Raw genomic sequence first — 16,966 nt, forward strand, 5'->3', positions numbered from 1 at the left:
AGAATCTTAGTGCCTATGATCTGTCTATCCTCCTGAGAGATTAATCTTATAAAAAAGTAAAAAAAAAACAATGCTTTGTTCATGTATTTTCATTCCATAAATTATATCATTAACTATAAAATTATATAAAGTAAAACTGGTTTTCCCTCATAGAAATGGCATGTATGTGATCTGGTTTCACAATAACAGCATGTATTGGTAAAACTGCTGTCTCTCATACTGATACTGTGATATTTTTAGGAATAGCAGAAAAATACAAACCTTGCAAATGCAGGAAGAAACAACAAGAATGTGCTTGCATGGCATATTGTAAAATAAAAAGTATTGTTGTTTTTCCTTCGCAGTAACAAAGGTTTGGTAATCATAATAACAATATGATATATTTTTAGAATAGCATGTGATACATTAGCTTAACAGAGTATGCTTGTGTGGAACAAAAATATTATAATGTTTGTAACAAATGGCATTAATAATAGAGGCTTGTTGAAATATTCTAAACAGTTGAATGTACACAGTTATTCAAGTAAAAGAGAAATAGCTAACAGCAGAAAAAGTTACAACTATCCTATCAATGAAAGAACATTTTGGCATAGCTCTCAACCAATCGGGGACAAATCCAGAAGTAATCAGGGATAATCAGGGACACTTAAAATATTGATACTATTGACTAGGGACATTGACAGTGCCACTCGTCTGGTCAGGATAAAACAGACGAACATCTGTGGGTTCTGTTCAACCAGCTTTATTATGTACAAACATCAGGATTGAAGCTTAGTAACTTTAACTTAGATAAACTTATAAACAAACTAGCTATCACACTCATACATGCTCACACTCTGGCTGCACTCTCAAAATGGCACTGAAGCTAGCATGTGCTTGCTATTTATACGCATGTGCTGTCCTTGGAAATGCTTCTTAAAGGTACAACACACACTATTCTACATCCTCCCTGTCTGAGAAATAAGTTATGCATTATTGATGACATTAATTGACATGCAGTTGATACAAAATAATTATTTGATATGCAGTTATACAGAACTAAATACATACAGACAATTATGTCTAGGTTAATGTGTATTTCACACTAGGTCTGGAAATATGACCAAATCGTGTGACATAGAAATTAGAACTAGATCTAGCAACTGGGACTGCCTCTGCTGAATGTTCAACTTTAGGGACAGGAGTTAAGACACATTCTGCAACGGGAACATTGTCTGGATTGCTCTGAGATCTAGAGTTTTTATCACAGGCACAATGGTACAATATCGATTCTGATACAGGAAGATGACTGCAATTTCTCCTGTACTCCGCACTCTCAGATTCTATGAAACAGGATCTTGGCTTGGCACATATACCTGTTACTTGAGCAGTCCAGTCAAATCCTTTCGCCATTTGTAGCCTCATTGTCACTCCTTCTTTTAACGGACAAAGAAATCTACTTGATTTATCATAGCTGGACTTCTGTAAAGAATGCTTTCTAAATAGTTAGGCTTTGACTGTTCTGTTGTTTTTAGTTTTAGGCCTCAACAAACTGGAACTGATAGGCAAGGTTGTTCTGGTTCGCCTAGATAGAAGTCTCTCAGCAGGTGAGCCAAGTATATTGTCACAGGGTGTGTTTCTGAGACTGAGTAAATTCAAAAGGACATTGGCATTGTCATGCTTGGACTTCTCTAGTAATTGCTTTGCACTCTGTACTGCACATTCAGCTAGTCCATTTGATTGTGGGTATTCTGGACTGCTAGTAACATGTACCAAGTCCCATTCTTTTGCACATTTCTGAAACAGCTGCCTGGTAAATTGGGTACCATTGTCAGAGATAAGCTTCTGTGGACTCCCATGGACTAAGAAATGATGTTTCAACTTGATGATAACAGCAGTGGATGTTAGGTTAGTTAGGAAATCGATCTCACGCCAGTTCGAATAAGAGTCTACCAACACTAAGTAATGTTGATTGTTCCACTTGAATATATCAGTTGCTACTGTTGACCAAGGTAGTTCAGGAACTTAACTTAGCTGAAGTCGTTCTTTTTGCAAATGCAGTTTAGTACTATTGCATACTGAACAAAGCTGGGATAAAATATTACCGGTGCCAGACAATCTGCTCTTCAATTTTTCCCTTAGATCTTGCTAGTTCTGTTCTCTCTTTCACTTTAATTAGCTTAATCACCTAGCACTTTCTGTTCTCTCTAGCACTTCATCAGACTTTTTGTAGCAATTATTGTAGCACACATAAGTGCTATTAGCACTAGACATCCTATAAGGAAACAGCTCCAGTACTTAGTAATGATGACCATCCCTCCTGGCATGTCTAAAGGTCAGTTCCCTGTGCTTTCCCCTATTAACCTGGTGAACTTGGGCATTCTGAGACAGTATAGCAACTGCCTCATGTACACAGACAACCCTCTCCTCTTACCTCCCAGCACTCAGACTTGTGAGAGATGCACTTATATCTCCCAACTGGAAGCCATGCACTCTCCAGTCAAGACCAGAATAGCTGGTCAAGAGGAGAAGGTCAACACCTGTACCACACCACATGGAACACATAGCCTCCTAGAACACCCACCATCACAGCCCACATATAAAAACAGAAACTACACACCCACCTTCGCAGAGGCTGTCAATAGAAATCTACCCAAACAGCAGAGATCTCCAAGGCAGAAACACACTCGACCACCACAACACAGCACAAACCACAAGTCACATAGCTCACCTACACAGTGTGCCCCTCAACCTAAGGCAAAACAGCTTGCCCAATACAATAATCATATGTGACTCAATAGTGTATACTGATGTCCTGCTCACTAGGTTGAATAAGGAGAAGGTAAAAGTCAGCTGTCTATCAGGTGCCAGAATCCAACACATAACGCACGCACTCAGGTCACTCCATAATAAGTGCAAGTATAACTCTGTCATTGTCCATGTGGGTGCAGATGACCTAAGATGCACCTCCGTGAACAACATGAAAAGAGACATGGTGGACCTCTCAGATTATGTGGCCCAGGCAGGTATGACCTTAGCCCTGAGCAGCATCCTACCATCACCCAGAATGATACCGCAGTACAAACAGAAAATGATTGACTTCAACAATTGGCTAAGTTTCTGGTGTTATTCTAAGGTAATCCAGTATCTGTCTGCTTGGGATGACATGATTGACAGACCTCGATGCTTTATCAGAGATGGCCTGCATCTGTCAACCCTGGGTTTCCGGGTACTGGCTAAGGCTCTTGCCACCCCTATAGTGCCTTTTTAGGCAGTGTTCCAAAGACCAAATTACCACTGTAACAGCTATAAATAAATGCAATCTGAGGGTCATGCTGCTCAGTGCTAGAAGTCTAAATCTCAAGATGCACTCGCTCGAAGCAGTCCTCAAAATGGAGAACATCGATATTTGTGCTGTAACGAAGACCTGGTTTAAAGCACCCCTGCGCTTCCAGGCTATAATTCATTCCACACCTTTCAGCTCCAGAACATGGACCGAAGCTCCATAGGCGGTGATGTCTCCATATTCATAAAGGATATGCACAGCTCCAGACTAGTAGCACAGCATAACGCATCTGAGGTACTCCAGGTACAACTAACATTGGGTAAGATGGCGATTCAGGTCATAGCCTGCTATAGGTCCCCAGCCATGTCCCAAGACTCTCACTCCACATTCCTAAGCACCCTGGAAACTATTAAGATCCAACCTAACACTCTCATACTAGGTAACTTCAACTACCCCTCCATCAGCTGGGAAAACTACTCATGCACCAATGCACTGGCTCAACGCTTCCTTCAATTCATCAGTTCCAATGCCCTGGACCAGCTCATTCTTACTCCCACTAGAGGAAGCAACATCCTTGACCTGGTTATTATTAACATGGGCAGCCATTGCTCTACACCAATAGTCAATTCCTCCCTGGTTAGATCCGGCCACAAACTAATCACCATAGAAATCCACATCTCACCCACCCCCGCAAAGGTATCGATCATGAAAACCTTCTCCAAAGCTGACTTTGGACTCCTAAAAACAGAGGTGGCTAACTTCATGGCACCCATGTCAATGGAAAATAGATGCATGACTGCTGAATCATACACCAATGCACTGTATGAACACGTGCATAAATGCATGGAACTAGCGATACCCAACAGAACCAAGACACTCTCCTCAAAAAAAGGAAGCCAATCTGGTGGTCCCTTGCCATTAATAAACTTTACAACAGAAGGAAGAAACTGTTTCATAAAAAGCATTCTATAGTTATATCAAAAATATCCATGGCAATACCCAGATTTGCTCTGAGTTACTGCACAATGGTACCTCCTATACTGAACCAACAGATACTACCAACATACTGGCTGACAGATTCAATACCAACTTTACCCCTCTCTCCCCCCCTAAAGGGCCAGTCTCAATACCAGAAGAATTCCAGGCACCCAGCATTACTGCAGCACAGGTTAAAGCTGCATTGTCCAAGGCCAAGAATACAGTTTCCATGGGACCCGACAATATCCCTGGCTGTGTTCTACATGAATTACAAAGTGAACTGGCACCACATCTGTGTGCTCTGTTCACTCACAGCCTCACCTTAGGCTTTGTCCCTACTGAATGGTGCACTGCTACAGTCATCCCTCTCCATAAAGGAGGAGTGACTACAGACCCTGGAAATTATCACCCCATTACCCTGACGAGTCTGATATATAAGGCTATGGAGCACATCATCATGGACCTAATTAACAAGGATATAGGGAATCTCCACACTCTAGACCCCACACAATTTGGTTGTGTGAAAGGTAGATCTTGGACTTCTTTGAGTCAGTCACCAGAGTTGTGGATGAGGGTAAGGCAGTTCATACAGCCTACCTCACTCTGGCCAAGGCCTTTGATACCATTCCTCACTCAGGAATTATTGATAAACTCACTAAACTAGGCATCAACCCCTATATCATTAGGTGGGTTGCAAATTGGCTCACAGATAGAGCCCACAGTGTGAAAGTGGCGGACTCCAAGTCAGACTGCCAACCAGATACGAGTGGAGTCCCACAGGGATCGGTCCTGGGTCCCCTACTGTTTAGCATCTACTTCTCAGAAGTCCAGGCCAACATGGAGGGACCCTGACTGACCACATTTACAGACAACTGCAAGCTGGGAGCCATTATTAACTCCCCAAGTGATGCAGACATCCTAAAGAAAGGCCTCACTGAGACCACTGACTGGTGTCGAAACCAGGGCCTAAGCTTAATGCCAAAAAATGCGTCATCATCCCCTTTGGGGAAAAACTCAGTTCCCACTAATTACCACATCGATGGGAGCCCACTGAACACTGAAGGCATTATAAGAGATCTGAGGACACAGGTTGACAGCAGCCTCTCCTTCGACCACCACATTGTCACTGTGGTCAGAAAGTCCTACTATGTGGCTCATCTCATTACCAAGGCTTTTGCATCCGGGAAGAAAGGGGTCATCATGTGTCTCTACTCTTCCCTCATTAGACCAATTATTGAGTATAATGCCCTATTTGGCATGCACCTCACTAGACACCTGCAACAGCCGGAAAGGCCACAAAAATACCTCGCGAAGAGGATCCTAGGCCTTAACCACATGTCCTACATGGAGAGACTCAAAAAACTCCAGCTATTCTCTGTCTCATATCATCAACTAAGAGCCAATCTCTGCTTGACTTACAAAGCCATGTCTGACCCAGCTCTGTTAGAAATGCTACATCTAAAGAGATCTCAATCTCTCCGCACCACATGCTCCAGAGACCTCAACCTCATTATCACAATCAACAGAAAATTCTGGAGGGACAGGTTCATAACCCAGAGACGGCCCATGCTCTGGAATAGACTTCCCATACATGTCAAGCAGAGTACCTCACTGGCCATCTTCAAGAGAAATCTTGATGAGTGGATGGGGAAATAGAAAGTTCACCCCGGGAATCACTCTAGTGGCTTTACTTGATAGAGGCATTGGGAACTAATGTCGGGTGGCACAATGCCAGGGCACATCTATGGGCTTGGCTTGTAAGGCCTCCAGGGCCATTAGCCTAGTGCACACCTGTGAACCTATGAACAAGAAGAAAGTACTTTATCAATGTCTTTTGCTAGAGAAGACCAAAATACTAGTCCTCTCACCCTTTTTTTGGTAGATTCGGAACCTGGGTGACCACAGTGTAAAATCTGGGTATATTCATATTATAAGGAAGGAGGAAAACAATTTTAGGACCTTTGAAAATAATGCCATCTTCCATCAACATCTCATCTCTGTAAGGAAAATAAGTTTGCACTTCAGGTGGTACACTAGATTCCTGCGACAGCCATCCTACATTGATGAAGTGGTTGAGCTTTTGCAAAACTGGATCAGTCTTTGTATGATCTCTCAGCTCATCAAGTCTCATGGTAGAAAAATGACACCAAAGTAAAAATTCTCTGCATTAAGCTGTTCCATTGTATTTCTGGGCGATCTGGATAAGGTATCAACAAGATAAATAAGTTTGCCTTTTGTATAGACCATTTTGAAGTTGTACTTTTGCAATTTAAGCATCATTCTTTGTAATCTCACTGGAGCTGAATGCATAGGCTTCTTTAAAATAGTGACTAGAGATTGGTGATTAATTTCAGTCTGAATAGCTCAACCATAAATATAATCATGAAACTTTGAACATGCAAATACTATTGCCAAACGTTATTTCTCATTTTCAGCATATTGCATTTCAGTTTGGGTAAGAGTTCTAGATGCATAGACTACTGGTCTGCCCTCTTGAAGAATAACTGTGCAAGACCAAATTTTGAAGCATCACAGGAAAGAGTTACTGGTTTATTGACATCATAGTATCTTAATGTAGGTGGGGGGCAATTTTCTGCTTAAGGTCTTCAAATGCTCTCTGGTGCTGTTCCAACTAATACCATGTAACATTTTTGTGCAGCAGCTCTCTCAAAGGAGCCGTCAGCTCACTGAAGTCTGGTATAAACCTGCCTAAATAGTTGACCATACCAAAAAAAAAAAATTGTAGAGCTAGAACATTATCTGGTGCTGGGATCTCAAGAATGGCTGCTTGCTTGGATGGATCTGGTTGTAAGCCAGTGCTAGTAAATAAATGACCTACATATATAACTTCTGGTGATCTGAATTTGTACTTCAGAGGATTGAGCTTCAAGTTCACTTCACGTGCTCTGTCTAGAACTTTCCTAAGATTTCTGTCATGCTCTGCTTCACCATTGCCTCCAACCAACAAATCATCTTCTATTATGCTATAACGATAACCCAAAAAAATATACATTGCACACTGAAAGACTTCACTTGCAGAATTTATTCCAAATGGCATCCTAAGGAATCTATATCTTCCAAATGAGGTACTGAATGTTGTCAGTAGTGAAGATTTGTTACCAAACATCACTTCCCAAAATTAACTTTTTGCATCCAAGACAGAAAAAAACAGTGGCATTCGGTATTAGGGCTGTGACTTCCTTGAATGTATGCATAGGATGATGCAGTCTCTTTAATGCTTTGTTCAAATCTCTTGGGTCAATGCATATTCTGATTCCATCTGAGCCTTTTTTGCGGGTTGCTACCATGGACAACACCCATTCAGCAGGTTTTGTAACTGGACAAATTACACCTTGCTGCACCATTTTATCCTGCTGGGCTTTGACTTTATGCTGCATAGCTTTCGGAACTTTTCTTGCTGGTCTGACCACTAGACTGACCTCTGAGTCTAACTTCATAGAATACATAACTGGAAATTTGCCTAACTTGCCATCGAAAACATCAGCATACACTTGAGAAAATAGCTTCAGTAAAATTGGAACTGGGACACGTGCTTCTACGATGAACATTTTTGGTAAAGGAAAGCAGGTTCATTCTCAAACTGTCTCTGAAACCCAATAATGACTGCACACATCTTTGGACTACATAGAGTAGTAAGCTGTAGCAGTTCTTAGCCAAATAACATGAAAGCACTACTGAGCCTTCGGTTTGAATTTCTTCACCTCCATAAGCAACAAGTTTTGCACAACTGGCCACATTAAGTTGCTCACCAGCTGTCACCTTAGCAAATTTGTCTGCTGACATGACATTACACTTTGAGCCATTGTCTACATTGAGCTCAGTGGATTTACCATTGATCTAGACAGTACAAAACACTTCATTCTTTGCCAACAAATCTACTGCATCAAACTTTTCACCAATTACTGATATACCATCTACGTAAAAAGTAGTGTTGCACCTCCCTATATGATCAACTTGCTTTTTTAAGTGACCCTTCTTTATAACTGTGTGAAGTTTACTTGATTTGCAAAACTTCTGAAAATGGTTCCATTTTTTTACACTTGTGGCATTGCTGACCAAATGCTAAGCACTTTTCTCTTTTAGATTCTTGATTGGCACCACAATTGTGACAGTTAACAATAAAGCTTGATTTGGGTTTTGCTGACTCACCCTTGCATTGCACTGAGCATCTCCTTTTCACTGAACTAGTCTTAGAAATTGCTGGAAAACTACGGGTTTTACCTGCCACACCCACAGGGGTTACAGCTGCCATGTGCTTAGGCTAGCCACATGTTGCATGCTGTCTACATTTGCTCTGGAGCCTGCTGAAACCATGCTCTTATCACTTGCAAGCATACTTGTGTGCCTTTCTGTAACTTCATGGATTTGACAAATCTCAATAGCTTTGCTTAACATTAAATCACTGTCACGAAGTAAAATCTTTCTCACTGCAGCACTATTAATACCACACATGGGCCTGTCCTTTTTTAACTCATCTTTTAAATCACCAAACTTACACATTTTAGCTTTGTTTCTCATGTCAGTAATATAAGCTGCAAATGTTTCTCCTGGCTTTTGATCTCTTGTGTAAACCAAATGTCTCTCTAAGGTAACATTTTTCTGGGGGTTGCACATTTCCATGAATTTGCATTTCAAACACTTGGGTCTTCCCTTGAATCAGCCTGTACAACAGTATAATGTTTTTTCCCCTTCTCCTTCATATACTGCTGGTACATATACAAATGAACACTGTCTTTCGATGACCTCTGACCCAGCTAGGTTTAGCAAATTGAATGCCCTGGTGTGTGCATCTTTGTCAGAATAAGCTGCCTGTATAAAAATATCATACTCTTGCTCAAATATTCTCCAGTTCTCTGCAATATTCTGATCAAATACAGGTGGACCTGGCCTGCAAAATGCCTCTGCCATATTAACACATACCAGTGAAGGCTTTTGCAAGTATGCACGAACAGACACACATATACATATGCCTGAAATTTATGCCAGTACATGTAACTATGCCCAATAGCACAGCAAGCTTCTAAATAACTGAACTTTGTGAAATAAGTCTCCTGGGCACAAGAATACTCTTGAAATCACTGTACTGTAAGAAATCATCTCTTATCAGTATAAGAAATATTTAAAAATAACTGCACTGTATGAATAAAATGAGCAGAAGAAGCTCAGAGTAAGAAACATTTCAAAGTAACTGCACTTTGTGAATAAACAGTACACAACACACTGAAACCTTCCCAAAATTTCTGTACTTTGCTAAATAACTCTGTGCAGTGCAAGAAACACTCTGTAATAGTGGCACTCTGCAAATAGACATACCCAGCACAAGAAACTTTTCAAAATGGCTGTATTTTGACTGCACTTTACAAAATTGTTGCACTTTTCACACAAATAAACTCTTCAGAATAAATGCACAGTAATAAACATACACTGTAAGCACTTTTACACACTTTGAGATACTTCAAATAACTCTAGTTATACCCTGAATAGCTTCAATCAATGTGAAATAGTAGTTTATGCCAAAACACACTAGTTTGCCAGAAAACATGCAGTTGCCTTGCTTTATTTATGCTTAATGTGCCCTTTTTGCCCTTTATTATATTAATTTTGCTTTTTTTAATCCCTTTCCATGCCCATTGTACTTTTCTTTTGCTTGTTTTACTATAAACATGCTTGTTTTACTTTAAACATGCTCATTTTGCAATTCCGAGGTAATTCCCAACCCCAGATTTGCTTTTCTGCTAATCGTTTTATCAAGTACCTTAATTTTAAACATTTTGTTTAATTAATAAACTTTTTGTGCCTCTCATTTGCTTAGTAATGTGCTCTGTGCCCTTGTAATGCTCCGTTTTATTTTTTTGATAAAATATATCATTCATGCAAGTTTTCATTACCTTTAGTTAATTTCTTGCCCATTTTTTGTACTCGGTTCACTTAGTTTACCTTCACTGTTAACTCTGTACCTCGTAGCTCTGAAAAGCAGTCTCTGGAATCCCGGTTTTGACACCATGTCGCTCGTCTCATCAGGATAAAACAGACAAACATCTGTGGGTTCTGTTCAGGCAGCTTTATTATGTACAAACACATCAGGATTGAGGCTTATAACTTTAACTTAGATACACTTATAAACAAACTAGCTATCACAATACATGCTCACAGTCTGGCTGCACTCTCAAAATGATACAGAAGCTAGCACGTGCTTACTATTTATATGCACATACTGTCCTTGGAAATGCTTCTGAAACGTACACCACACACACTATTCTACAGGCAGCATAATCAAATGTGAATACATATACATTTTCTGAAGTAAAAGAAGTCTCTAACTGTTAATTATTGTCATTACGTATTGTGTGTAATTCACTACCTTTTCTCCAAGTGTCACCAGTTTTACTAGGGATTAAGAGGACAGGCCTAAAATCTGAGTCAAAATCAGGAACATCCCTGAAAATCAGGAACAGATGAGAGGTATGCATTTCGGCATGCTGAGAACTGTTTTTCTGTGGATGAGCATGGCTAACACAGCAGAAAAAGATACAGACTATCCTATCAATGAAAGAATGAAAGAACATTTGTGAAAGAACATTTCACCCTGCTGAGAATTGTTTTTTTTTTTTTCTGGATTGAGATAATGTTGCAGACGAAGAAGGCTGCAGTACAGGAAAATAATGTTTTCATCAAGGACAAAGTTTTGAAACTATAAGAAGACTTTTGTGGTGGACATTTTGTAATCCGAGTCAGATGAGGAAGTGCAGTGTACTTGGCAGTATTATATCTGTGTTATAAAGAAAATGTTTATAATCTCACAGTAAGTGCATCAATAAATCTGTCATTATACGAATATACAGCCATACAGTTTGCCAGTGTGACCTGCATGCTGTTAATTCGATTTAACAATTAATCATTGTAGCATAATAACTAATGTTTAGTAAAATTAATCAAAATGTAGAACAGAACATGAGAAAACTAGTAACAGTTTACAAAATAACCCAGTCTAAGTATCCTTATATATTAATACACTAATCTGTAAAATTATATTGTGAAGACACAACCGGGGTAGAAATCTAGAATAAACCTTTCTACCCATTGTGACTCCTGTGCAGGAATCTAGCATAAGTCATTAAAAGAAGAAACCTAATCTAAGAATTAAGCTTGTTGTTCACCCTCTTGGTGCTTATATCAACTTCATAATGAACCATGCTTCCTTTCTTTGAAGTTTTGTATTTACCTTGACAGCTAACATCAGGAAAAAGAACTAGATACAAGACGTAAAATATGTAATGTTTTCCTCTTGCTAGAACTATAAAAAGCGTTGAGTCATAGGACTCATTATTGCCTTTGTTCTGATACCCTAGCAGTGTTCTGTTATACACATAGATAATTATGATCAAGTCAAGAAGGAGATGTAAAGAAATTCCCCTCAAAAGTGCAAAAAATGAAGACCGAGAAGTGAATCTTGACATCCATTTGTAGAACAAATAACATTTTTTTGTTTTTTATCAGAGAAATGCAATCATAATTCTCTCTAGTACATGGGGCTTTACTTGCTCCAAGTATTACCAGTTTCAGAGAGAGAAAAGTGTTAAGAGTACTATGTGGTTTACAGCTTTGAAAGCTGAAAAACACTTAGAGCTGTCAAGCAGTTCTTTATAGTACATGGAGCTTTAGTTGCCCTTTACAATAAGACATACAGAAAAAAATCAAAGTTGTTTCAGATTCCTAATGCTCTCCAGTGGTGGACTCTGTTTATTCTTTAGTATGAGACTAGCGCAGAACTGCAATTAAAGGTGCTTAACTTCTTCTTATTAAAGGTGCTTAACAAAATTTGTTAATCACATTTCCTATGTCAGAAAGTTGCTTAGCAAGTTTGTATTTTTCTTCCAGTTTCAGAACATAATCCAGTGTTCAGGTACTCCAAATATATTGTGTATATTGTTCCACCATTCTAGAACATTTTGTGCATTGTTCCTCCATTCTAATACGACAAAGGAAAGAAGATTGCAGCACATGGCAGTTATGCAAGCTTATGATTTTGGCTTTTTACTATTTATCATAACCTCGGTCATTGGCAAAAGAACAAATATCACATGGTACAGTTAACACAGAGGAAAATACCTCATCTGTAATTCCACATGTCGTTTCAGTGTAACACAAGCTATACTGTCAGAAAGAATCCTAGTATTATGATAAATAATACATTTGTCTAGAACCACCAACTTCAAAACCGGATGTGCAGCGACAAAGGCCAGTACTTAAGCAGAACTTAGACAAGCCATCTAGTAAACAGGGCACAGTCTGTTACAAACCAGATAACGAGTATGTTGGGTATCGAAAATGCTCTGAGACATGTTATGACTTTTCTTTCACCGTGGAAAAGTATTTCAGCAGTGTAGTACCTTTCTACCATTCTTTTAGATATATCAGCAACTGCTTTTTGGCACTTCCCTACTCCTTGCACAGTCGATTGATCCATAAGTATTATCAAAGAAAAAGGTCTTCTTTAAATACATGGGATGGAAGCTTCATCTGAGAATGTATCTCTGATATTGTTTTTTCGTACAGTCACTAGTAGCCTATCTTTTCTTGCCTCAGGGCAAAGCATTTATGTCTCTAACAGGAGTTAGGTCAACCTGTGCAAAAATTGTAAACTTCATACCTTCATTTCTTTTATGAAATTACAAAATTAATGGTTAGCTGACTTAAAACGTTATTATACAAAAATTGTAAGTTAACTGTGGAGCTTAAGAAAATTTTGGGAGAAATAATCAGCTTTCAGCAGGTAATATTAGTTATAGGTGAGGACTGGAATTTGATTTGAAATAGTGAGGATGTGTCAGGGGGACCTAGAAGAGAAATATAACAAAAAGGGGCAGATTTCTGAAAACAATATACAAATGTTTTGGTATGGAAGTCAGACATTCAGTAGTAACAATTGGGACATAATATACATATCATTCTCCAAGGTATAGTAGCTGGGCTAGACTACAGTGTAATTACATTTCACAGGGACATGTGCATTTAATTGAAAGCTTCAACACATATCCAGTAACTATTTCAGATTGTGCATTGATAAAAACTAAGATAAAAATGTAGGGTAATGAAGTAAACTGAGAAACTGCCTTTGTCCCATCTGTCTATTAAAAGAGATGGATTTAAGAACTAGGGAATGGAAATTATTTGAGAGTTATTAGTGAAGATAGATATTTCTTCAGAGGTTATAAATAGTGAGTGGGATAAAATGAAAATTAAGTTTAAAAATAGGGTAGAAATAAAAGAGAAAGAAATATGGCTAAGTAATAGGAATTACTTAGATGAGCTAACAAAGGTTAAAGTATTGCAGAATACCAGGAATCTCACAGAACAAGAACAGGCACAAATGCAGAGTGCTAAAGAGAAACTAGGAGAGTATCTGGATAATATCCATGAGTTTAGAAAGATTGATGTTAAGCAATATTTTTTATAGTAAGTCCAGAGCACAAAAATGTTAACACATGGAATTAAGCAACAGAAAGTAGAAAGGGCTGTTGCCAAATTTAGGAAGCCTACAATAAGAAAAACAACCAGAGAGCCTGTAGAAGTATTACGGATATTTCAGAAATATTATGAAAATTCATTTTAAAGCAGAGGAATGTGGAAATCAAGAAACAGCACAAACAAAAATATATATGGAAGACTTAATTGTGCCAAGGTTAAAGGTAGAAGAGGCTTAACAACTAACAGTTAAGATATGAGGAGATGAGATAAAAATAGCGATGTGTAATCAATCTTTAGGAAAGTCTCCAGGGACAGATATTATTTATGTGGAAGTTTGAATCTTAGGAGGGAAGAAAGTGACAAAAATCTGGAAAATTGTATTTTAACGTATTTTATAAAGAGAAGAAGCACCATCTTGGAAGAAATCTGTGATGGTGTACCTAAAGATGGTAAAGACCTATCAGACCCAGCTTCATATAGACCCATTTCAATCTTAAACCATGATTATAAAGTGTTTATGTCTACACTAGCTAGAAGAGTGGCAACAAAGCCAAAACTGATAGACATGGATCAATGTAATTATGGGGAGTGGAGACAAATATTTGACAACATTAACAGAGCAATGATGATCAAGAGGGAAGCAGACTTCAAGAAAATACTGCTGTTATTGTTGGGTCTTGATGCAGAAAAAGCATTCAACAGAGCAAGTGAGGATTTTATGAGTACAGCAATAGAAACATTTGCATTTACTGATAAAATAATTAGGCTATTTTGGAAGATATATGCAAGATCAAAAGCATGAATTAAAGTGGAAGGGTTCCTCCCTGTTAAGTTGTGTTTGAACAGAGGAACCAGGCAGGGAAGTCCTCTTTCCCCTTTGTTATTTGCTTTATATTTAAAGCCATTGGCAAAGAAAACAAGGGACTCATAAATGCAAGGATATAATTGGTATGGTAATCAATAAAAGCTGGCTTTATTTGCAGATAACATTATTTTGTACCTGATAAAACCAGAAAAGGGCATCTCAGTTTTGTGTTTTTTTTTAAACACCTTTATTGAATTATCACTTAAGATACAGGCAAGCATACATTAACAGAAAAGAAAACAAACCATATTATTTTTTTTCATTTACATACATTTTACTTCACATATCTTTTCTTTATAATTATCATCAGTACAGCATTATATAAATTAATGAATTCCTGCCTTTCCTTAAACATCACTCCTCATCCTCCTCCTGAACATTTTTCTGCTTGGATTGTTCCCACAATTTCCATTTATTTCTATGTATTTTGCTCATTCCTTTTTCAAAGGTTCCCGCTTCAAGTTCTTTTGTCTCTTTTATAATATTCAGTACTTCAAATACAGTCGTTCTAGTCTTTGACTTCCATTTTCTAATAATTTCTTTTTGGCAGCCAACATAATTAAACTTAATAAGCCTTGCTATGTCTAGGCAATTCAGATCCTGTGTCTCAACTAAAAAAAATCATATTCTTAGTTACAGCCATTTGCCCACCAATATTTCTGACAGAGTACTCTGCATGAAGTTTTTAAAATCTGCCAACTCATTACACTCCCAAAGCATATGTCCCCATTTATTTCTTTCATCCCCATCACACCTCCAACAGTTGCTGTCTACCTCAGCAAAAATACTTTGAAGTCTTCTTGAGGTATGTAAATACTTATGCAAGCACTACCAAACAAAGATCCTAAGTTTTCTGTATTTTGTTGCATGCTTGGGAGGCATACATATACCTTGCCATTGTTCTATTATAAGTTGTTTTTCCAGTCGGTCTTCCCAATCTTTCCAAACCTCCTCTGATTGATTCTTACATTTCTAAAGCAATATTTTATATGTTCTACTAAGTATCCCTTTTTAACAGCAGCTTTTTTATTGTAGATTCACCTAAAAACCCCATCAGAGTAGGTCCTTCACTTAAGATTACCCTGTCTGTTTCTCTTTGCCTATACTCTGATATCAGTCATTGGTAGGGACGACAATCTCTAGCCAGCAGTTCAAAAGGCTTATTGGCCTCATCTCACTCCGTTACCTTTCTCTAAATATTTGCTTCCAGTACCTTTGTTCCTTTACCAGTTTTCTCCAGTAAATATTTTCTGTTTCCCTACTTGCAGTCATCCCTATTGGCAAAATCTCCTTTCGCCATTCATTTGTTGGCTTAGTTCTTAAAATACTTTCTGCTAATTTATAAATATAATATTGTGTATAGTTGTTATTATTCCCCATAAGGATCTGTACCCAAAATCCCATATGCTTGCCTGTGTCTTAAAATGATATAGATAAAAACAAATTTCCTCCAGTATCCCATGAACAAGAAGTTTGAATCATTTAAGGCAAATATCAACCCAGTGACAATAGCCTGCAAATAAAATTCATTATTAAATTCAAAATAAATGTTTGTTAAACAAAACTTAAAAAAAACTGAATTAACCATCTATCCTTTTCAGTCTGCAACAAAAATACCAAGCTGACTTAGGCCTTTTTCATAATCACTGGACATGTGTAATGATTCTACATGTACAACTGCAAAATTAGTACTTGTGTTCCCACTTAAACATTTAAATATTCTGCTAAAGAGAAAGAATCACTTAAATATGAATAATACCTCTTTATAGTTATTATAAAGAGAAACCATATAGTTACACTATACTTTCTGTATAATAGTTTATTTGAGAAACTATACTTGCACATCATTTGATCAGTCCTCTAATAGCCTAAGCTATATGGGTTATATCCTGCCCAGGAAATAACAGCTGGCCATCTTCTAGAGCTTAAGGGCACCTTCCATGTGCCCAAAACATTATCAGCTCAAGCAAAATTGAATAAAATCAAGAGTTTGAGCAACAAGCCCTTCTGAACTTTTCTGATGACAAAGAGTAATCCTTTTGTGATCTTCCAAGGATCGACAGTCAGCTAATTGTTTTCCATTGCTGGACAGATAAATTCCTTTAAAAAAATATATATTTTTTATTTTTACAACAGAAATTTAACTTTTTCTATGAAAATAGTTTGTTAGGAAAAATATTCCATAGACTGTCATGTAAATTTTAACTACTTTTTACTGTGAAGTGTGACTTTTTACTTTTGTTGAAAAAAGTTGTTAAAACTAAGTATTTTTTTTCCTAAATGAAGCTTGTGTTAAACTACCTTTTGGGCTAGAGTAAGTATTTAAAGTTCTTTTCATTATGCTTTTGGTAGAAAAATACTTTTTAAAT

The sequence above is a fragment of the Protopterus annectens genome, chromosome 9.part0, assembly GCF_019279795.1.
Source record: "Protopterus annectens isolate FY-2018-M chromosome 9.part0, PAN1.0, whole genome shotgun sequence".
Lineage (NCBI taxonomy): Eukaryota > Metazoa > Chordata > Ceratodontiformes > Protopteridae > Protopterus > Protopterus annectens.